This window comes from Pinus tabuliformis, chromosome 8 (assembly GCF_031772625.1).
Source record: "Pinus tabuliformis cultivar Carrire ecotype Pingquan chromosome 8, CPIR1, whole genome shotgun sequence".
Classification (NCBI taxonomy): domain Eukaryota; kingdom Viridiplantae; phylum Streptophyta; class Pinopsida; order Pinales; family Pinaceae; genus Pinus; species Pinus tabuliformis.
The window spans coordinates 60,563,333-60,586,434 of NC_142294.1; the positions used below are offsets into that span (position 1 = coordinate 60,563,333).

Consider the following 23,102-nt stretch of genomic DNA (forward strand, 5'->3'; position numbering starts at 1 on the left):
ATAGCCATTACACCGTTCTGTCAAGTTACGGTTACTGAATTCGAGCGAGAAAGGAGCACGGAATCGCCCTAATTCCGCGGGAAGCGTTGAGGTTTTGAGAATTTGAGGCGTTGTGGTTGAAGCTTGAAGCACATGCAAAGCAGTCAATCGGTCAGCGTAGAAGGTGGATATGTGTGGCGGTCAGTCCATGAGGGAGACTGCACTTCAAATTGGAACCACTTGGTCTAAGATTCTGATTAATTCGAATGATATTAGTGTTGGCGCAAGATTCTTATAGCATCGTGTATTACTCCGGGTCTTCTATTCTTTGAACATTCAGGAGCTCCCAGAGTTCGTTGAGAATCATATGAAGGAGTGGATGGGGAAGTTCCACACATATTTGACCACTCCGTACCCTATTCTTGAAGATGCCGAGTGAAACAAGGAGGGTACCGTAGACCAGCTTAGAGCTACCATTTGCGACAATATCTACCTTTACATGGAAAAGAACGAGGAAGAATTTCAAAATTATTTGAAGGATTTTGCTTCGGTTGTTTGGAGTTTCCACTGCATCGAGTCGTGATAGTCACAACCACTCTGGTGGATAGTGGATGTGAGACCACTGCAACAGCAATTGAATCGACATTACCATTGCATTGTCTTCCAATCTAAGAGTGATTAAAACGTCAGAGAAGAAAGGCAAAGAGCTTTTGGACGGTCCAGTTTCAAGAGTAATATAGAAAGCGGTGTTTTTGAGCCACTGCCAGACGAAGGCACGAACAGGGATGCATTGACCAGGTTTGCCAGGGCACTCTCAGATGAAAGAAAATTGCGTCGCTAATCCTCGAAATAGCATCCTCTGTATGTTTTAGGTTGTGAATACAGCTGCAGCGTGGTCCCCTTTGGTGTAACCGATCTGTTGGTTTGCACGGTTTATATAAATGTAATGTGGTGTGATCAAATATATTATATGGGATAACTGGACTCACCATAGTTTCTGTCTATTATTTGTAAGGTTAGAGTAGATGCAGTGTGGATTTTGTGAACGTGCACTCTTAGAATTGTTGACTCAAGGTCTGGAACAACATCAAAGGCTCATTTGATCAACATAATCCCATTAAAAGGCATGGTGGAAAGACGAACCAGGATTAAGGAAAGCTGCCGTCCGTTGGTATACATGCGCATTGCTTCTCCCATCAAAGTCTGTTGAAACAAGGAACGAGGAATGATTAAATCGATGCGCTGTCCATTGAATGTTTTGTATTATTTTTGTGCTGTCCTTATGTGTTGTATAAAACTCTGGTGAATATTTGCGCTGTCTTGCATTGCGGTTTACACTCAGAGCGCTGTCCATTAACACTCAGAGCGCTGCCCATATATTTATATGTGTTCTTTAACGCTGATCAGTTTTGAGTATTAAGTTGAATGTGTTGAATCCCTGTCTAACATGGCAGCTTGAAAGCTCGTGCGAGAATCGAACTGGTGGTAGCTGAATATTCTTCACTTGTGTGAGCATCCCTAGCACTGTGTGTTGCGCTGGTCACAATTTTGTGGAAGGCTATTCTGGGTGGTTTGAACTTGTTACTCCTCATCTCATTGGGATTGTGTGGCTGTGTATATATTGAAGACACTCCATATTTATTTCTCTGTCTTGGAGCTGAATACGTTGCATATATTATCACTGTGGTGTTTTCTCTGTAATGATGGAGCTTCTTTGATGTTATAACACTTATCTACAGCCACTGTTCTTCCTAACATTTGCTGGTATATTCTACTTCAGATCTCTGTTATTATTAGAATTGATATATCAGAGGTATATGTAATCCATTCCTGTAGTTGAAGTTCGAATTTCAAAGAAGGAAGAAGTCATTTAGTTGTGCATCCATACAAAGCGTATCCTGGTATACCTGAGCATTTTAAGGGTGAAACATATCTATTGTATCTGTGTCGGAAGGACTTTGAGCCTCTCATTCTTGCTGTTTATTATTCTTGAAGGAAGAGGTCAAGCTACCCTTGTGTATATTCGTGGAGTTTGAGCCGCGTCTCCATTGCTGGTATTCGCGGATTTTTTTATTCTTTTTGCATTCCTGAGCTTCCAGAAGGGATATAGAGGCAAGTTCTATAAAGTTTGAAGAAATCAGCTACGTAATTTAAAAGGTCTAGTCAGATGTGAAATTTCTACAGAATTTAAAGAACAGAATCTCTGAAAGTCTGGTGATATTTGTATAATTTTGATAGTTTCAAGATATCTCTGGTTGATTTTTCCTTTTAAGCTATAGGGCTTTCTTGTGCAACTTGAAGATATTTAGCAGCTTACATTTTTCTGTGGGATTTGGAGGATTTTTAAGGTGTAGAAAAATGGCTAAGCTTGAAAGAATATTAGAGTTATTGAGAACTATAATCATGTCCACTGCTAACAGCACAGTCAAAATTAACAAAGCCTCTCTTTCAGACATTCAAACATGTCTGCAATATGCACAAGAAAAGATAGAGTTTTTGCAGCTTGAATCAAAACTGCAGCAGGAAGAATTACAGCAGTGGAGTCATCATTCTGAACCTGTTTCTATTCAGAACAATGAAACAGACTCCCATAAACAGCAAGTCAATAATGTTACAGTTCATTCAGATAAAGCAGCAGTTGTACATGCAGATGTAGAAACTCAATCTGCACTTCCCAAGCCCATCATCAGACCTTGGGAACAGCTTGTCCACAACAAGCACAAAACTGGTCTTGGATATGACAAGGACTTGTCCTTTCATATTCCAGACTATGCCAAGCCCATTCAGTTTCAGAGTGTTGGATTCATTTATGACAGTTCACCTGCTCCTCATGATAGTTCAGCTTCAGCTGTTCTAGACTTTGCCCCTCTTCCACAGCAACAGCAGCAACAACAACAACAACAATAGATTGTGAAATGCCAACACTGTGACCGAGTTGGCCATTTGAAAGATCATTGTTTTGATCTTCATCCATGTAAGCACTGTCATAAAACCACTCATTCTTCAAACAGATGCTTCAAAAACAAACGTCCTGCAAGAACAAAGATTCATCTTGGATGGATCGCTTCTTGGCAATGGGCATCAACAACCAAGAAGATATTCCAAACACATGTCAGAACTTGTTCTAGAGTATTGAACAGTCTTGCAGTTGAGTTTTCTCCATCTTCTCACCTTGTATCTGAGAGGGGGGGAAATGATGGTCATCTACAAGCTTCAAAGTCACATCAAGCGAGCCTGAGCCACAACCTGCCACACCAGTTTCAGAGTTGTAGCCAGAGACAAAGATGCCCGTGAACAAAATTGAGAACACTTCCTCTAGCAGAAGACATCAGCTTCTTGCCAGTTTTGGAAGAGTTCCAGGGATTACATTAAGCATTCCAGAGTTGTTGGTTATCCTTAAACCATCACAGGTTAAGACTTCCCTTTTCAGGTTGAAGTTTTACCTTTTATGCAGGGTGAGACCTCCCTTTTATGGTTGAAGGTTTCCCTCTTTAAAACAATAGGATCACTTCCTCTAGCAGAAAACTTCAGTTTCTTGCCAGTTTTGGAAGAGTTCTGGGAACTGCACTAAGCGTTCCAGTGTTGGTGGTCATCCTTAAACCACCGCCCTTTATACCAACATTTCATAGAGCACATTCAGCCTAGTGCTGCCATGCATTTTTTGCACATTTTGTATTACAGCTCTCTTCTTGGACTCATACATAACCCTTCGGATTAAGGGGGGGAATGTTGGACACCTAATCCTAAGTGGGTTAGTGTGGAAGTCGAATGGACAAAAGGAGTCCAAGAGACCTTGGGATCTGAAACCCAAGAGTCACATATTTGTACTATAAATGTATATCTATTGTTAATAAAAAGGTACTGAATGATTTATCTTTCCTATTCTATGTTTTCCATGTGTGTTTAACATGCTCCTAGACCAGAATTTTCTATTCCTCCATCTCCTAAATCAAACAAAGACTCTCATGCTAGGGATGGCGTGATAGGAATGACTAGCACAAAAATCGTAAAGGCCAAGTCGAAAAAGGCCCGTACAGTTTCAAGTCAAAATGCAAATGAAGAACTTCTCACCTCGGAAGTAAATGCCATGTCGACTGACAAAGGCAAAGAAACCAAGCAACCAGGAGGCAAGAAGAAAAAGAAAGGGAAGAAGAAAAAACAGGAGGAGTCGTCCCCTGAAAAATCTTCTGCAAACCCTTCTAGAGATAGGAAACCAAAAAGTCCATGCCTAATATGTGATGAGGATCATTGGACAAGAGAGTGTCCGTATAAAGCTGAGCTTAGAAAATTCTTCAAGAATTCAAAAACCTCGGCAGTATTGACTGATCCGTTTCCAAATCCAGGAACAAATCTGGTTGCTAGTGACAATGCTTCCCCGTCCCAAGTGCTAATGTTGTCGGTTTCAAAGCAGCAAAACGATGCTTTGATATCGACAAGGAATAAAGATTACGGGAATCCACAACTGTCGGACAACAAGGCCAATGATCAACCTAGTAGTTCGACAACAACTTCGACCGAAGTTGTGCCACCCATCATTCCTGAACTAACGATAAAGCCGCCAAAGTGAGTAGTACACAAATCGACATTTAATCCTCGTGCCAGAGAAGCACATCATTATAATATAGTGGAATATTTGACCCAATTTCCATCCGCTATGTCGACACTTGAGGTACTGCAAAATTGCCCCTCCCAAAAGCAGGCTTTATTATCAGCAATAGGTGGGATTGACCCAACGGATTCTAATCTTGTGTCCTTTAATCACAAAGGATATGACCCTCAGTTACCAGCTCAACTAGCTTTCCTCATTCAAGTGAAAGCCCTCAACAAAACTGTTCATCGAACAATTATTGATGAGGGGGCATCTACATGTATTATGTCGATGAGTTGCTAGAAAACTTTAGGATCTCCACACTTGTCGCGATCTTCGACAACATTAAAAGCATTTGATGGATGAACATACACCCCATATGGGATTTTAAGTAACTTGCAAGTCGAACTAGGGGACAAAACAGTAGAAATAGATGTTGAAGTAATTGACGGAAACCTCGATTACAACATCCTACTGGGAAGGCCCTGGATATATGCTATGGCTGCCGTTGTGTCGACGTACTTCAGGAAGGTTGCATTTCCCTTCCAAGGAGGAATTACGGTTTTCGACCAACAAACTTTTCTCCCCAACAGTTCACAAGTTACGGGAAGCATTCCGATGATCCATGGAAGCCCTCATTCGCTTCAAAATATTGGAGTAGGCCTACTAAAAGACCCCACATTAATGGGAACTTTTGCCCTACCGCCTCCAAACAATCTGGCGGAAGTGGCCACAGTGGGAACCTGCAATATGATATCTTCTATATCTAAAAGATTCAGAAGATTCCTAAACATTTTGTCAGCATGGATCATGGCCATTTTAGAAATATTGTAGCAATCAATTTTCTTGGCCTCGGGGGCAAACCCAAATCAACGATCATCGAGCATTTGGATAGATAGGTCTAAGGAATATGACACCCCTTCAAATCCTTGGTCGCAAGTACATTCTACAGACGAAGGAATTGTTCAGTCAATGATGATTGACGGTGCACCATGGGAAGATTACCACCATTGTTCCCATCTTCCAAATTACCACGAAGATTATTCCAGCAACCTTAATCATCCTTCAGTTTTTTATTTTCTATCAAATACTGTAAATACGATGGATTCTGAGGACGGTTCCTATCCTGCGTCAACCTCATTAAAAAATGAAACAACTCCCTTTCCAAATCGAGTCTTTGATTACGATCTCGTAAAATCCAAGATGAGCCTTACAAAGATCTCGAAGGTAAACCTTCATTCCAACCACCGTGTTGAATGCAATGAAGCTTGGGGGGCATGCACCTTGATTTGCGTTATTATGCTGGGGGCATGCAAACTTATCATGAGCAGTGTTACCGCAGGGTTCAAGCTCATTAAAAAATAAACCCGCCACGAGCAGTGTTACCACAGGGTTCAAGCTCGTTAAAAAATAAACCTATCATGATAAATGTTACTGCAGGGTTCAAGCTCGTTAAAAAATAAACCCATCACGAGCAGTTTTTATGTGGAGTTCAAGCTCGTTAAAAATTAAACATAAGCCATGAGCAAACATTTCCCCAGAGTTTAAGCTCATTAAAAAATGAACCAATTTCCGGTAAATAACCGTTGTGAATGCATTATCATCAGCTTTTGAGCCTTGGTCATGTTCTCATCATCACCTCCACTATGTTTTAGCTTATCATTCACCTCCATTTGATTGTTTACCCCTTTTGAGGAACAATTGCGAAAAGTGATCCTGTTAGCCATCCTTGTGACACTGCCGTGATTGGAAAATTCCAAACCTTACCTGGAATCAGCTGCTACCTGAGATTATCACTTGTTCCTCAAAAAACGAGTCTCCTTTAAGCTCTTTTCACCTGACTTGTAAAATATGAAAATATTGTCAAGCGATTGACCTCTCCAGCTCGTTAAAGTAATCGGAAGTGCTATCCCCCTTCTACATTTTAATCTTTTTGGACCCGAGGGATTATTACACAAAAATATCGAGCGCTTGTCTTGTTTGGCTCGTTAAAATTAGCGAAAATTCATCCCTTTCGTATTATTTTATACTTTTTCGGACTTAAGGGATTACATGACGAAAAAGGATTATTGGAGTTTCCTTTACATCCCTTTCAGACTCTCTAAAATTGAAAAGGACCGAGTTATCTTTGTCGTTAAACTCGTTAAAATCGAATAGCGACAAACTTGTCTATACAGACAAGAACGAGTTTCACTGTCGCTAGGCTCGTTAAAATATAGTGACGGGTTTGCTCGAAGGGAAAATTATAGAACAAGCATATGTGATCCTTCTCAATCTTGACAAAAATAAAGAGGTATTGGTCAGCAATGACCGGGGAAAAATTGGAAGAAAACTTGAAGAAACTTTATTGGTAGCAAGTCGCTCTTGAACATGACACTTTCACTCTACATCCGAGTCGGGTTGGGTTGTTCCGTTCACTGGTCATATCACCATTGGTCCATCACACCATCCACATTTGGGGTTAACGCTACCAATCCATCATGTCAGTGTCGCCGGTATGTTCAAGTGAAGTCGCTCAGAGAATTCACCTGTGTCTCATCCGCTGCAATAAATTCACGCTCCATTCTTTCATGACCGCCACCCTGAACCTTGTATCATCAGATCGTTTTCACCTCCAAAATCATTTACTCCGTTCCATGTCGTAGATGTGGGATTCATTAAGGCCCTCCTACGGCAAGTCGCTTCTTGTCGACATCAGCTCATTATCCAAGAAGCCGACTTAGGAACAACCCTTTCAGTACTTTGAAGCTTACATGCCTCAATGGCAAGTTTCTCACTTCCGGCGACAGGTTTACATCAATGGCCTTCGACCAAAAGATTTTGCGTGGTGTTCAACACCAAGTCCCTTATTCACACCATGCGAATTGTACTGTAGTACCTTGAGGGTCATCATCATTATCGGTGATTCCTCTCGCGCCTGGTAACAGCTTACATCATTGCCTGGTAATCAGGCGATGTCTTTCCATGTTCGACTCCAGAACATCTTTCACATGGATCGACTTGTACTCCCAGTGAAGATTGAACGAGATTAAAGACCCCGGATCTAGTTTCATCCATCCGGGCTGTGATATATTCAGGAAAAATAAAAACATCAAATGTACATTGTTGCTGCACAGATGATCATCCGAATCAAAGGATGATGGCTCTATCAGAATCATCAGTCTCCCGCACAGACGGATGTCTGTCCTATGTACATGAAAATGAATTTAAAAGGCTGAGCATGGGAATGCCCGCCTCGACTAGATCATGAAAAATATTATGAAGATAATTTATTGTATTGTATCTTATTACAGGTCACCTTCCAGCTCGAAAAAACTTCGGATCCTCATGATAAATCATTTCACCCGACATCAAAGATTAACGACCTCATGCTTTAGGGGGCAACTGTTATAGATGTTTTTGGGCACTGCAACCCCAATCAAACATGTCCATAAACCAAGGGCTCCTAAGTCCCTAAAAGTGTTGTTCCATACCCTAAAAGAACAAGGTCAGATGATTACATCATCTCCTAGAAGTTCTCCATGAAAAACTACTCAGAACTAGTCAAAACTGGACCATCTCACCTACTCCATGGTCAAAGTGCGATGCATCCCACCTAATGCACACGGGAGGTGTGATGCATACTGAAAAGCCCTTCTATGGGGTGTGATGGGCGAGAGTGGACAAATTGCTGAAGCATTTTTCAAGGTGGATGATCATGGAATCTTCCAGAAACTTCTCCTGTGACACTTGCCTCTCTGAATTCGCCCAGGGATGAGTAAGAGATCATCAATCTCCAAGTGGAATCAAGAACTATCAGAGAGAGGACACTAATCAGAATCCCAGACACTGACTCACCCCCCTGCAATCATCTATATATGGATCCCTCATCCCAGAGATCTGGAGGTTGGAATTTTGTATCTTGTAAGGAAGTGCTGTTGGCTTCTTGTTGGAATATCATAGTGTTGGGTGATCTAAGCTTTTCATGAGGTGAAAGAAGGGCTTTCATGCTGGAGGATGACGCTGGTTCAGAACAATTGGTTGTAATCCTCTTTGCTATTCTTGATTATTAATAAAGCTATTCAAGTTTTCCTCCACATTCTTGTATGTTTGATGATATATGCATTTGTGTGGTCAATATATATCTGGTCCTATATTGTTTATGATTGTAGATCTCTGTTCTTCGATAGTATTATGCTGCTTTGATCCCACAGGTGCTCTTTGAAGCTGGGTAGACGAAGGAGAAGTGGCAAGGATCTGTCAGAAAGGAGAGGAATCAAGCAAGGAACCAAGCGCAAGACTGAGGTTGGTGTCCTTCATTCCACTCTTATCTACTTCTCATAAAGGAAAACGAAAGTGGTTTTAGTTTGTTTGTTTCTAAGATAGCTACCAGTCTTAGTGGGACTAGCAGATCCGAGTGGACACTAGATTTCCCGATAACAGATAGCCATTCACGACTTTTACCATTTAATTATGGTTGGAAAAGTTAACAGACTAGATATGACTACCTAATGTAAATATTTACTTTTTATTAATGAAAAATAAATTATTTTGGTTGTTAACATTCTTGGTAATGTGTTGAGACTTTTCATGTGGAACTTAAATCATAAGTGTGAGGGAAACAATTGGAATAAGTTATGCCTAAGAAGAGGGAAGAAACAAAAAAAAGGAAAAAATTCTCCTTTTTTCCATTATTTAGTTAAAAAGGAAAGGAAAAACCACTAGAGGAAAACATGATTGTAGATAAAATATCATGAAGTTGGTTCTATATAGGAATATAGTGGGAGAGAAAGATAATTATTCCTAAGTATAACTAGTGGGAGAGAAAGATTGGTTTGAACCCAAGGAAAATGGAGCAAGACGTCGCTTTAAGGGTTTAGGAGAAAAGATTTTGAAAATTATTGGATTGTTTCATTGAGAGAGAGGAGTAGAAATTGAGGGTAGATATCTATGAAAACCAAATTACAGTTGGGAGGGTTGTGAGATCCCTTTACACATTCTCGAGAATAACTTAGATAATTACTTTGTTCAGTTTTAATTTACCGTTGAATAGATATGGATGAGAAAGTAGCGTAGATATTTGAATTGATATTTATGTATTGTGATGCTATAATTGTGTAACCTACAAATCTATGAATGGGTTAGATATATGTAGTCCTAACTTGTAAGAGGTTAAGCAACAGTTTCCAATTGTAGATAAATTATTGTAGCCACTAGAGGCTATTTATATGGACAAGGTAAATGCTTATACCAGAATTTATAAAAACATGTGGATGTAGGTAAGGATTTTTATATAAAAAAAATGATAAATAGAAAAGATTCTAATATATTAACCCTACCGGTCTAGTTTCCGGGTCATTATTATAAACAATAAGGGTGGTATAGTTTAAAGAAATAGTCTTAAACCAAATATGTTTATATATGTAGTAAACTATAATTAATCAGAGGGTTGAATCATAAATATTTAGACTAGGTTAGTTACCTCAGGAAGCTGGTAGACAAGTTGCATATATGCTAACCTAGGTAGGTAGTAGTCTTGGACTCTAGATAGTTAGGTCTTAGAAAGAGAAGGCAGGTCCTATGACAATTCCCACCAAGTCTTCTGGACTAATTTGTCATAAAAGAGGATATTCTGTAAACACACATACAAACACAAACACACACAAACACACAAACACATCTTTAATGTTGTTACATAAAGATGTATAAAAGATAACCAGAAAACAAGAAGAAACATAAAATAAATATCAAACTTGACAGAGGAGGACAAAATAATAACTTCCAGAAACTACAATATATTCTTATTATCTTTATTGATTGACTCTTTAGGAGAAAACTATGTATTTGAATTAAAAGTAGTATATAGCCAATTATCATAGGAATAAGTACATTAAAACTGTAGAACTATATTCTTTATTTTCTTGTACTATAATGACTACATTGGAAAGCAAATAAAAACATGAATTACTATAGGATTCTTCTATTCAATAACTCCTTGAAACTGTTAGCACTCTGTAATTTTCCGAGGTTGCAGAAGAAAATCACAAAGGTAACCACAAACCTACTTTGGAAGCTGGGATCTAGCCCTGCTAGCTTCAGAGAGGGCTCTCTCTGTAAGATTTAACTTTGTTGTATTAAATATTAGGTTAGTTATGAGTTTTCGAAGTTTGGTTTTAAATTGATTGGTTGATTAAGTGCCTGAACCTTCCATTGGGCTATGGAGTCTACAGTTCAACAGGGGTCTGTTTTAGCTTTTAGAAAGGAGTTTCACAGGGCAGGGTAGCTAAACTAAATGGATCCTTTATATTTAAGTGAAATGGAATGGAAGAAAAATATAAGTTCAATAGAAGTTAAAATGAAATTAAGAATTCCTTAACATGATATCAGAAGAAAACATAGAAATTATCTACAACCAGACGCAGAGTGTATTTTTCAACAAATTTTGTTCATCAACTTTCTGTAAAATAATTTAGATTTCAAAAAACATAAGCATGGAAAAATGTAATAAAACATTAACAGTGAGAGAAGCACATCACCAGATAGTTTAACGCGTGAATCCTGTGAAGAATTTCCTTTTTATTACTGATTAACCCATCAAATGAAAATAGTACAATAACATTCTGGAATGTAAAATTCCACGCAGAAATCAACCCTTGATACTTCTAAAAGAGAAGTATTTATAATATATTTACAAAATATCATGTCAAAACCGACAAGGATGTATTTAGGAATTCCTAAATTGAATCTATCAAACTTATTACAAAAATTAAATTTGAACTGTCTGAAGTGCTAGCACTAAATTTGTGGAATTGCTAACTATCTGGCCCTTTGAATTCTGTTGTGCTATTGATGCTGAGTTGTACAACCAAATCCTCTACTTACTCGATTAATTCAGATAATTTATCGCTGCATTGCTCACTCGGGATAGTTTTCCTCAGTAACTTTCTATAAACCTCGTCCACCTCAGTATATTTAGAAAATGTTGGTTTGGAAATGAATATGTGTTTAATTTCATACTGAATGTCCAGGTCATATGCCAACGCTTCCAAGGATGCTTTCCCTGTCATGCTGATTCTTCCACCTGTAAATTTGGAACTGCATTTGGCCTTGACCATCAGTTTCTCACTGTAATCGGACCACATACTAAGCTTTTCAATTATTACTAATAAATTGGGAAGTCCATTTTTGTAGAGGGCTTCCAACTTGTTAAAGAATCTTTGTACGCCAATGTCTAGAATTTGACACTTTTCTTCAAGCTGCCTCATTAAATTTCTCTTAGTCAACACCTTTTTGACTTCCAGTATAGTTTCTGTTCTATCTTCAATCTCTAGCTCTTATAATTCCTGTTTGTTTTTAGAGTTAAGCAACTTGATAAGCTCAATAGCTTCACTGGGTTTATCACCCAATTATTTTCTAACTTCTTCAATGGCTTTATTAGATATTTCAATCAGTTCCTACTGCTCAAATATAATTTGTATTGAAGGCCAAATATCTATCATATATTCATTGATTCGTTTCCAAATATTTTCTTTGACGTGGGCCAAGGTATTTCCCATGGAAGTATCTTTCTCCATCTGATGCAATCCCTAGGAAAGTGTCTGGGATTTTTGTACTTCTGTTAGGAGGGAATTCTCATATCTTGTATTCTACTCCTGTAAGGTCTTCACATCCTGTCTTAATTTCTTTATTTCTTCTCCTTGTATAGACATGTTTTCCAGGGATTGGGCCAACTTAATTGAATCATCTGCAGTTGAGGTGAGAATTACTATAGAGGAAGATGTTCCTGTTGTTGTGGCTACTATGGGGATACCTGTTTGAAGTAGGGATGCAATTGGTATCGTATCAAGAGGAACCACTGCTATTTTAGAACTCTTCTCCTTATCTTTAATCAACTTCTTCATCTCTGCTTCCATCTCCTTGATCTGTGCACTCTGTTCCATCAGTAGCTTCAAAATTTCTTCTTTCTATGACTCTGTCTCTCCTAAATCCTTTGCCTGGGGATCTTCAATCACAGGCAGCTTCAATTGCTTCTTTTGGGCTGCTATGTAAACATTCTTTTTCTTAATAGTTTCTTCCATGGATTTTGAATTACCAGGATCAAAACCTACGTTGATCACCATTTCCTCCAAATATTTAATTCTGTTGTCTTTAGCAAGAGAGGAAACTTTCTCTAGTTTAAGCTAAGATTGAACATTGTTTAAAGAAAGTTGTAGTTTGGAAGAAGTGAGGGCAGTCTGTGTAAAGGTTGAGTAGACCATTTCTCCTGTCTTCCTGTGCATGTCCATTTGATCCAAAGGTTGAACACCCTTTTCCTCAAACTCAAAGGTAGTATGCTTGACGTGAGCTACTGATTTTGGTTGTGGAACCTGTGCCTGTAAGAATGCCATATGCATTCTTCCCTTCTCTGGATCATACGCTGAAATGAGCCTGTGCCAGATTGAGGAAGACTGCTTCCTAAATTGAGCAGAGGTGTTGTCATGAAGGGATTCCTTCCTATGTTTAATTTCTTTATATTTATGGAAAATATCCAGCTGCCTCTGTTTCTGTGAATGTCTCTGGTGTGTGAGGTGTTGTAGATGGAGTCTCTTTAGTAGTCGAGGATGATGGAGAATCAATGGTACTGCTATCAAACTTCAAATTTTGAAGTCCAGAGAGTACAATGGCACCCTTTGTTTCCTCCAATAGTGGGAAGTCTATCTTAGAACTTGTCTTAGTCTTCCTTGTGTAGATCTTGAATTCTTTGGCTAGGACTTCCGTGACTGAAGGAGAGTCCTGCTATCTCAGTCTATTCACGGTATTTTCTCTAGGTATAGGAGTCTCTGAGGCAGACTTGGAAAGCACCTTCTCTTCAACCTCTTGCAATGTGTCTCTACCCAATTTTGCTGGTTCATGTACTTCTCTATTTTTGGTCTTTGGGTATGCATATAGGGATTTTCCTTCTGTTCCACCCTTAGCTTAGAAATTACCCCAAAGGGGTCATAAGACCATGTAAAGCTAAGAGGGAAATTCATTTGTTTCAGTAGGAGGTCTACTTCCGCTCCTGCTGCTCTACTGTTATAGATAAAAGGTCCTATCTGTGTCTTAATTCTGGATTGAGACTTCTACTTACATGGGCAACTTATATGGTGGCAGCTTTGAGCCATAAACTCTTATCTCTGTAAATGATTGGTATATGCACCAATCTCCTGTCTTCACCTGTTCACTGAGATGAAACACTTTCTGAATATCTTCACTGATTATTGGAACCTGTTGGCCACTCATCAAACAAGTTGTTGGATACACAAACTGATAAATAAAAACTTTGTAAAAATGAATTCCTGTGATTTTTTTCTGATGATGGAGGTCCATTAAATAATGGACTAAGGCTCTCCTTTGTTGATTGAGTCTTTGCACTGCAAAGGGAAACCTCTCTGTCTGGAAGAAAATGAACATGTACATAATAATGGAAGAATATCAGAACATTCCTTCAGTTAAAAACTGAAAGAATTGTTCATGAATTATATCTGCAAGGAAGTGACCATAGTCAAAGGTGACTGATAGTCCTTCTTCTGTAGAAAGAGTGGATAGAAAGCCTAAAATAGGCTCATCTACCCATTCATCTGAAAAGTAACCAAGTAGGTAGGACAAGACAAAGATAACCTGTCTGGTTCTTTGGGGGAAAATAGAAGAGGGATAAGGGGGATTCTTCTTGGGGAGTTGAGAATCTTTTAGAAAGAAGACCTCAAAAATTCTTGCTCTCTGAGGAAAGGTAAGTTTCTGATAGATCTTCAATGATCAAATGGAGCAATTTGAGAAGGTGCCTCTGGCAATCCAAGAAATGAAGGAAAAATGCATCTCACTAGATGCATATTCTTATAGAATTTGGATGAAAAGTTATGCAGATTTCACACATGGATCGAGTGGAAGGGGTGTTGATTGAACTAGAGCTTGATGATAATATAGATCCAGATTTGGAATATGACAGCACTGTAGGAAGCATTTATATAAAGGCCCAAGTCCTTGACAAAGCAGAATCTGCTTTGAAAACATTGGGGAAGAAAATGATAGAAGTGGAGGTTAAGACAAAATGAAAGTATAGAGTTCCTTATGATCACCTAATTAGTTTGTATGGCAAGCTAGGGAATGAAGATGAAGTATACAAAATCTGGCAATCTTATGAATTGGCATTTCCTATGTCAACAAACAGAATCTATATATACTTGGTTTCTTCATTAGTAAGGGTGGGGGATCTTGAGGGAGCTTAGGCTTTTGTTAAAAAATGGTTATTTGTGAAATCATTTGATGATATCAGAGTATCCAATGTCCTCCTTGGTGCTTATACCAGACAAGGGTATTTGCAAAAAGCAAAAGTCTTCCTTCAACATATTATGAAGAATGGAGGCAAACCAAATTCCATTACCTGGGAAAGCCTTGTCGAGGCCTATATACAGAGTGAACAAGTTCACAAGGCTATGGAGGCAATGACAAGATCTTTGTCAGTTGGACAAAATCATTGCTAGCCAAAGTCTGAAAATGTGTTCGAAATTTTAAGACATTTTGAGAAGCAAGGTGAAGTTAAAAGTGCAAAGGAATTTTTGAAGACTCTGAGAGGGGTAAAATTTGTGAGCACATAAGTTTATAACTCTTTGCTTCGCACATATCTTTGTGTTGATAAAGTTCCTTCCAGAATAGCAGAACTTATGATGGAAGATAATGTTAGTCCTGATGAAGAAACAAACACCCTTCTCAAACAAATGAATGAATCTTAAGAAGAGTTGGGCTTTTCAAATACTTGCAGGCACATGGACCATTACTTGGAGACACTAACAGACATCGCAGACAAGGCAATTATTCTTCAGAAGTTCTAGGTTCTGCTGAAATATTTATGCATGAAAGAGAGGTTGCAAGCAAAACAAATGGTTTGCAGAAGCTTCGGTGTCTAAGCCTTGTCTTTTTCCTAGAAGTATGTGTAAAAGAAGACCGCTTTAACATCGGCTTAAATGTACCATAATCACGGTGAAACACAAAAAAAGCATTGAAGTTGTTGGTTAACGCAGATGTGAAATTTTAATCCAGTAGGATGAATCGATACAGAGCAACAAAAATATCGGCATTGAAAGAGACAAAAGGTACCTTGTGTTTTCGGAAAGCAAGAATGCAAGTAGTCGGGCCGATGCTGTGAAACTTGAACTCCAACACTGCAGGTCTTCTTCCTATCAACTTGTCAGGTCATAAACTATTTGCAAGTTGCAACATATTACATTATAAGAGTTTCTTTCTCCCCATGCTGGGATGGAGTGTGATAAAGTTTCTACAGGTGGTCGAGTCTTTGCTTGTACGTAATAGTCTTTAAGACCTTCTTTGCCTCCATGCTAATGTGATAGAGATGCATGTATTTTGCAAGAAAATTAAATGTATGTAAGAACTTATTTCCCTCCATGCTAGGATGGCGAGCGATTTATAGCAAACCGTAGGTCTCGGCTTCAAATTTCACCAATAATTCCTGAAGTTTCGTACTTATGCCCCAAACTTTTGCCAAAGCAACATTCATTTAAGGGAATGCTCGTCAAGATACAAGGTGCAGGGAACATTAATTTCAGGGGATGGTCATCGATACGATGCTGCAAGGAACATTAATTTCAGGGAATGCTCATCAAGGTTCCAAGCTACAGGTCTCTGTTCGAACATATTCACTCACGTCGACCTAGTGTACTGAAACCTCGCCTTGCGAGTCAGCATGAGAAGTAAATGCAGAAGGAAGAGGAGTATGGCTAAATGATATAGGTGGGCCTTGTGCAGAAATGTAGTCTGATAGATGGCAAGATGGAAGAGCAAGCACATGTCACGATTGTCTTAACCAGAAGGGCAAAATCTAAGCATTCTGATTCGCTAGGTGAACAATGTTTACCCACCCAAAAACAACAAAATGAATGCCTATCAACGTAATTAGTTTGCTAACACTTTAGTTTTTGAGAGAAAGGTTTTGCTGATATTAATCCAAAAATAACCAAACTACAATCATTCACACCAAATCCACCCCAAATACAATCTAAAATATGACACATGCATACTCAATTATATACCATATATCTGTAATTTTCAAGCCTCTAATATATAAGTTCTTATTGGGTTGCAGCGAGACACGAGACACGTATGCACAGATTATCTGGAGTCTTGGTTTTACATTGGAGCCGTGGCTTTGCATTTGCATTTGGATTCCATGGGTAGGGACTCGCTGCTCGCAGCTTTTCTTGTTTATCATATTGGGGGAGTTTTTTTGTTTCTGCCTTAGAAAAAGGCCTTCCTCACGGAAGAAACCCTCTCGGCTGATTTGAAACATCAAAGCAAATTGTTAATTGGGCCCCACTTGGATCTTTTCCTCGCTCATTTGATCGATCGATGATATGATCGTGCAAAACGTACCAGTTGAGCCACTCGTATAAAGGCATCTGATCATTATAAAAGTTCTTGTAATTTCACTTCATTTCATTATTTATTTTATATATACCATTCATTTTTTAAATATAAATTTTATTGTTTCAATTTGTTATAAAATGATTAGAGATCGAAATTGGGAGTCATTTTTCCACCTGATCACTTTTTTTAATCAAAAAATTTATCGTGTATAATTATATTTATTTGCATAAAAATATTTAAAACTAAATTGATAACATATTATTCTATGGATTATTTTTCATTTAATAGGGAAGCTGGTTTTTATTTAATAATTTTAAAATATATATAAAAAAAATTGTTTACGTGTTTGGAATCATTTAGTGTGGTTGATTGTTAAGACAAGATGGAAACTCATCATGACACTATATTAAATATAAAGATCAATGTAGAGAAAAAAGTTATAATAAAACAATTAGTTTTGAAAAAAATTAAATAATATTAAATTAAATTTAAGTTTAAAATGTAGATTTAGATTTTGTCAAAATAAGGATTCAATTAATTTAATGGAATAAAAATTTAATGGAAGCCTTTATCAAAAAGAAAATCCAAAGATAATATAACAGTGTCATCCCAGCCACACGGAAGCTTCCCATTGAGCACACGAAGAAGCCATGGAAATTTGAGCAAGGAAAAGACTGCTACGACTGTTTGTCTTTTCGTACGTGAATTGCTAAGTGAGTTGACAGTGTTTGTAATTGTTTATTAATTTATTACACATCGTTCGAACTTCCATACACCAAACAAATATTCACGCTGGATCATAGAATTTTGTCGTGCACATACCGATACACGTATATATATTATTGTTATTTTTAAAGTAGGTAGTGCTAAAATACATTATAAATTTGAAATCCATAAAAAGTATCATTATATATATGGAAAAGTTATTTTTATATTTTTAAATACATTTTTAAGTAATAAAAATTACAATTTTATTATAAATTATTTCATACATATAAAATGACACAATTGTTTATTCATTTATTACACATTATTCTAACTTCGATACACCAAACAAATATTCACGCTGTTCATAAAAATTTGTCGTGCACATTGCATACGTATATTATTTTGTTTTTGTTTTTATTTTTAAGCTAGATAGTTTTTAAATAAATTTATAAATTTGAACTCTACAATATGTGTATAATAATTTTAAATATTTTAAAAGAATTTTATCGTAATATATGTAATTTTAAATATTTTAATCATAATATATATAATTTAAAATAATTAAAATTCTTTTTGGATTAAGTTGTTAAAATATTTTAGAGTTTACATCATGTTTGATTTGAATTTGAGAATTTATTACTTAAAGTATTTAAGCAGTTAAAATTGACTTAGACTACATCAACCTCTTAACATAATTAAAATTGTGTTATATTATCTTTCGAAGTTTTCGCATTCATGATTTGTTTATATAGACGTTTCAAAATAATAAAATTACACTTTAAAAAATCTAAAAAATAATAAATTACTATATTTTAAAATACGATTTTAATAAAAAAAATTACAATTTTATTATAAATTATTTATCAAACGATCCAAAAAAAATCCATAAAATAATATAATAGAATAATTAAACTGCACGTATATTCATATCATCATCGAAGGACTGAACGAACGATCAAATCAGACTTGATTTTACTTGTTATTGTGCAGTAAAGAAGATTCGTATATACTTCATGCTTTTTATGATTTAATAAAAGTGAATGTATATTATAATTTTAATTAAAATTAAATGTAGTTTTGATATAAAATTCAAAAGAGTATAATTAGTGTAGAATTTAGATTTGTGTGATCCATATTAATTGTAATAGTATTTTTTTGTAGAAATTACATAAAATAAAATTATGTGGACTAGTTTCGAATTAACTAGTGTGGTTCATTTTCAAGACAAGATGAGGAATCAAATCTAGGCAATAGAATAGATAGATAATGAGAGCAGCTAATTAACCCTTAGAAAATAAAAACTAGTTTAACTAAAAAATAACTAATTAAGTTTTGACCAAGATTTTAAAAAAATTATAATTAATAATTAATATTATCTTTGCATTAAGTTAAAATATTATTTATATAATAACTAAAACCAATAGAATAAACTCATTTTAATATTAATTAATATCAATATTATTAAAAATAAATAAAAAAACAAAAACGAATTTATAAAAAAATTAACCAAAAAAATAATACTAATAAGAATTAGTATTTTAAAATATATAAATAATAATAAGAAATAAATTATGGAGATACAATTAATATTTTTTTAGAATTTAATAGATAAATAATAAAATTAAATAAATAAATTTATGGAGATACTATTAGAATTCTAATAGATAAATAATAAAAATAAATGAATAAATAAATAAATAATAATATTAATATTAATAAGGAAAGAATAACAAGATAATTGGGAAAACCCGAAAATTTCTACGAAAAAAGAGCAGGGATCCAACACGTTTTGATACTCCAACCATCGTCTCTATTCAGATTGACAGGCCTTTTTTCGATCTCTAAGGCCTCTCTAAATTTCTGATGATGAAAGTGGTCAATCCTAGCGATGACCTTCGCCTCTTCTATGCAAATGTGATGATTGGTTTTTTCCGCATGTTCTACCAATGCGGAGGAGCGAGACCTTCCATGCTTTATGTTTGCAGCATGCTCACAAATCCTTTGATTTATTAACCGACCAGTCTCACCAATATAAGGAGTCCCACAGGAACAGGGAATCATATAAACATCGTTCCCATCCTTAGGGTTAATAGGGTCCTTGGCCAAACGAAGAGAACTTCGAATAGTGTGAAGGGGTCTAAAAGAAGAAGGAATATTATGCTTTTTCAGGATCCTGAATAAAAGGAAGATTAACTCCGGAAGATCGATCCTTGGGATCAATCCTCTTCTTAAGACCTCTTTCCACATTAAGGAAATCTCTATGACCTTGGGACTTACTATAACCATTCTTAATAAAGACTTTTATGAGGTGAGCCTTTTATTTTTAATTTTACATGGAAAATAGTGAGTGAAATGGATAACCTAATGTTTATAAATATTGATGAGGCGAAGTCAATACATTGATTCAACGTAATGTATCTATAACATTCTAAACACTTTACTTACTATTCATTGTCATTTGTTTTTATTGTGTGAGATTCTAGTCATTGAAGGCTTAGAGGAAAAGCTTCTTGAAATTCTAAATGTTTAAAAAGTTTATTTTTACTATTTTGTTTAATAGAAGATTGTGATGAGTCTTGGAATTTAAGGAAAATCTTATAAACTATCTTAAATGAATTTTTAATTTCAAAAGAGTTAAAGATATTTATTTTCTCTCATTTTTTAGAGATAAAATATTTTAGTGGGAATATAAGGGGTTGACAAAAGGAGAAAAAAATAAATACATATTGAGAGAGAAGAAGGAACCTTAACAGAACGATAGGAAGGTGGGGCATGACATTGCTCTAGGAGTATTTCTTGAATTAGACTTAAGCAAGTGGAAAACTCCAAGACAGATAGGAGTCTGTAAGTATTAGGCTAGACTGGGTCTTAATGCCTGTGAAGTGACCTTAATAGGTCACTATTCAATTGACTGTTCTGGAAGTTTAAAAGCTCGGGGGGAGAACTAGACGTAATCACCGTTCTCGTTGGTAGGGAGGAGTGGTCTTTTCGTGGTTGAGTTTCTTGACTAGTCAAGAACAAAACAGATAAGTGCAACTATTTCTTGTCAGAACTTATGAGATTTTGTAAATGTTGTAGAATAATGAAATGATTTATTACTTTTGTTGAAAATTTTGGAGATAGAGTTTGTCTTTATGACTGTGGATATTATGAGTTGGTTAAGAAGGGTTTGTGTTCAGTTAAAATTTGTGATAGTATGAGCTGATTAAGAAGGATTTGTGCTCAATACAGTCAAAACCTGTATTTAATGGATTTGTGTTCAATACAGTGAAAATCTATATTTAATTTTTCTGAATAATGTATGAAAATATACCTTTGAACTTTTGTAGGGTATGGTAACCGTAAGACAATAGTACATTTTGCGGAAGAGGGATTTAACCCTGTAATCACAATGCAAGTAAAGACTTCCTGAAATGTTACTCTTTTTAGAAGTACAAAGGGTTGGAGACCCAACAGTAAACAAACAAGGAAAACTAGGACATGGGTTCTGGTTAAGCTCCAAACTAACAAACCAAGGTTTGTTAAAGAACAATATAGAACCTAGTAGTCTTGTTTTTAAATACCATAAGGGTAGAAGACAAGTCCTGAGTGCCTCCCTGTCCCTTTGCCGGTATTGAAAAAAAAAAAAATTAAATAAAATTAAAAAAATAAATTAAAATAATTAAATATATATATATATATATATATAAGAAACATAAAAGGGAACCATTCAGTGTTGATCGCCTTAAATTCCATCCTAGCATGAACTGTCTGTAAACATCAAATTACCAATGCCTTTGGAAATTTAAACCTAAGCACTTTAAAAAATATGTATGCATAAGGCAAGCCAACAAACTAGAGAATAAGGAAACTATGTGTAAAACTGCACATTGCGAGAAATGTAACCCTGAGATATATTTGTGAGAAATGTAAGCCTGATATTCACACATATTAAGAATCGTAAAGAAAGTTAAATTTTAAAGAAGTAGGTAAACAATAAAAGGAATTAAATAAATTCCCTTAGAGAGCAATGAAAATTTGTAATACCCACAGCTGTAAATTAATCGTTCAGTGTCACTGGAGCACAACAGTAATAAACAAAAGAGACTTTGGAAAATTTTCTATTAAGTTAGAGTAGAAAACCCTTGAAAAAGTCTTGGTTGTAGTTACAACTATAACAAAATCAAAACCTTGTTCAAAGGATAGTAACTAATTGCACAATATCTATATATATATATTCACACATACTCTCCAGCGCTTAATTCCTATTAGAGAAGTCGAACCCTAGATGATTGGCTTCGAGCCTCTAAAAATTTGGGAACCTTGTTTACTAACAAAGGTAAAAGGAAAATCTTATTAACATATTTAGGAGGAACTCAACATAAGACTTTTTATTACCTATGTGGACGAATACCAGTTTCCTGCTCTTAACTAACTATGAAGAAGTTTGTGAAAACCTGTTGTTACCTGTAGAATTCATGATGAAAAAGGAATTTATTACAAACTAGCAGAGGGAACAACTGTAATCTTGTAAAAACAGCAAATCTCAACTAATTTGGTAAGGAGGAGGAAAGTACCTGAAACTGCGAAATGATGGAAAACCCTTGCGCCATAGAAGTAAGTTGCAGACATGAGAATCTTACAGTGAAGCGAGAAAATGAGTGGTCGAACAACGAGAGTTGGGGCGAGTTGGTTACCCTTAACTGCCCCTTTGCAACCTATGACATTGGACCAAGCGGTGGCAAGATCAATGGCAGACACAAGGCCAAGTGTCTCACGAGAATGAAAACAAATTAAAGAAAATGTACCCTATGGATCGAGAAACATCGATAAAGTAGATATGATAATAATGAAAGTAGATATGATAAAAATGAGCAGATTGTCAAGAAATTAACCCTGGGTGTCACAATATTGATAAACATAATGGTTGCAAACAAGTCGTATAACCCGCAATAAATACCCATGCCACTCATTCATGAGGAAAAAGGAAGCTATCACAAACCAACAAAGGGAACAACTGTAGTAGTGTAAAAACAACAGAGCTCAACTAATTTGGTAAGGAGGGAAGTACCTGAAACCGTGAAATGACAAAAATGTTGGAATTTTCTGATAAATTCCATAACAGACAGACAAAAATCGCACTCTGTTTTTACAAAGAAAAACAGAAAAAATCGCTTGCTGGAAACGGTGTTTCAGCAACACAGTTTTTTTCAGTTGCTGAAACAGGTGTTTCAGCAACGCTGATCGTGGTGTTTCAGCAACGCTGATCGTGGTGTTTCAGCAACGTAAATTTTTGACGTCAAGTATTTTTTAAGTTACGGTGTAACAGCAACAGGAAAATAACTTGCGTTTAATAAAAGTAAACTAACTGTTACAGGAATTTCATAAGAGATTGTGCTTGAAAAAAAACGCTGCTGTTTTACACAAATAAGATCTGTGTTCTCTCTTAGTAAACAAACATAAAACAAATTAC

The 23,102-nt window shown here is 36.2% G+C and overlaps 1 pseudogene; it reads left to right on the plus strand.

Annotated features, from left to right (window-relative positions):
• Positions 1-14,324: 14,324 nt before the first annotated feature.
• Positions 14,325-15,294, plus strand: LOC149234146 (large ribosomal subunit protein mL101 (rPPR4)-like; annotated as a pseudogene).
• The last annotated feature ends 7,808 nt before the right edge of the window (positions 15,295-23,102 follow it).